The sequence below is a fragment of the Microtus oregoni genome, unplaced genomic scaffold (assembly GCF_018167655.1).
Source record: "Microtus oregoni isolate MIOR12 unplaced genomic scaffold, Mior012 000067F_ref0000223, whole genome shotgun sequence".
NCBI classification, from domain to species: Eukaryota; Metazoa; Chordata; class Mammalia; order Rodentia; family Cricetidae; genus Microtus; species Microtus oregoni.
In genome coordinates, this window is record NW_024543974.1 from 6,626,006 (window position 1) to 6,627,872 (window position 1,867).

General features: G+C 45.2%; 1 non-coding gene across 1 annotated transcript; it reads left to right on the forward strand.

The window, feature by feature from the left end:
• The first annotated feature begins 1,149 nt into the window (after nucleotides 1–1,149).
• Trnaq-cug lies at nucleotides 1,150–1,222 on the forward strand. Its single transcript has one exon. It is a non-coding gene; the product is annotated as a tRNA-Gln (tRNA).
• Nucleotides 1,223–1,867: the final 645 nt, after the last annotated feature.

Below are 1,867 nucleotides of genomic sequence, written 5' to 3' on the forward strand. Positions count from 1 at the left end.
TTTTGCTTTTTGAGACAGGTTCTCTGTATCTTTGACCTGAAGTAACTCTGTAGACCGGGCTGTCTTTGAACTCTCAGAGATCCGCCTGTCTCTGCCTCCCAGGCATTGGGATTAAAGGTGTATGCTACTACACCTTGAACTCACAGAGATCAGTTTGCCTCTGCCTTCTAGGCACTGGGATTAAAGGTGTGTGTTACCACACACAACAACTCTCTTCCTTTTTTTTTTGTTTTTTTACTTTAAGGACTTCAACTTTTAGTCTGCATATATTTTTAACACACTGTAAACCATTTAAAAATATTCTTTGTCTTTGAATCTCTCTCTACTGTATATCTCTCTTATTCTGACCACACGAGTCTTTAATTTACCAAGCAATCTCAGTAGGACTAAAGGCGTGGCTTTGCCAGCTAGATCCAGTCCATTATTTAGCTTTCCAGCCTCATGGCTGAGTACTGGCTGTAGCCACGTTTACTGCGACAACTCTCTATGGCATTTCAAGGTTCCTGCCAGCAAGCGAGCTTCAGCAGCCTGTGCTTGCAAACCGCATGAACTGCCTGCATAAAAGAGTCAGAGTTTGCCCTGGCAGGACGGCCCAGAAAGCTGGCATTTTTAAACGGCGCAGCTTTTTTCCTGCTACGGCTGAAAACCAAAAAGCATGTGTTCAGCTTTTTGTCAACACTGTTTAAGTGTTTCATGGCAGGACCTCTTAATGAGCTGCAGGGTTTTGCAGCTAAAGCTGAGTCAGGAAGCCTCTCTTAAATGAGGCACTTGCTTGCCTCTGGCAAGCAGAGCAGACCTGAGAACACAGCAAGTCTAGTTGCCATCAAACTAATCGTAGCACTTTACTCCAAATGCTCTATTCAAAAGCTCTGTCTCCTGCAGGAGCCAGACAGAGATTGCAATGGCGGCACAGCCCCAGGAAGTCGCGCTTTAAAATGACACAGCGTTTTTTCTGCTACTGTTGCCGAATCAGGAAATCTCTCTACAGCACGCCACCAACAAACAGCAAAAATCTGTGTTAAACTCTCTCTCCCTTATTTTTAAGCCTTCTCAGGTTTTTTAAGTGGGTTTCAGCTGTCCACACGTCTGGGTGCCAACTGAAGTAATAAGGGCGGCGGAGGGGCTGCGTCCCCAACACCCCAGCCGCCTGCCTGGCTAGCTCAGTTGGTAGAGCATGAGACTCTGAATCTCAGGGTCGTGGGTTCGAGCCCCACGTTGGGCGCCATATGAAGTAATAAGGGCGGCGGCGGGGCTGCGTCCCCAACACCCCAGCCGCCTGTCCGGCTAGCTTATGCTCGGAAATAATTACACAGATACTGTATTCTTTTAAACACTGCTTGGCCCATTCTCTTCTAGGCTAATTTTCACATATTAATTTAGCCCATTTCTAATCATCTGTGTATGGCACCCCAAGGTGCACTTACCAGGAAGATTCTAGCCTATGTCCATCCTGGGTCGGAGCTTCATCCCGGGAGCGGGGCATGGCGTCTCTCTCAGGCGTCTGCTCCCTAGAGGAGAGCTGTGAGTCTGAGCTCACTTCCTCTTCCTCCCAGCGTTCTGTTCTGTTTACTCCTCCCACCTATCCTCTAACCAATAAAATGGGCCAGGGCAGTTCCATTATTAGCCAATGACCTTCCTCCATCATTTCCCCTTTTTCGGTTTAAACAAAAAAAAAGGCTTTGACATAGCAAAATTTCATATAACAAAACAGTTATCAAGTAAAAGTTACAATAATCTTTATCATAACTAAGGAAAACTATAACTATAACTAACTATTCTTAACTCCATCAAAGACTCCAGAAAGATATATTACCTAAGTAAACAAGAACTAAGAAACTTCAAACTCTAGAAAAGAAAAAGACATCTC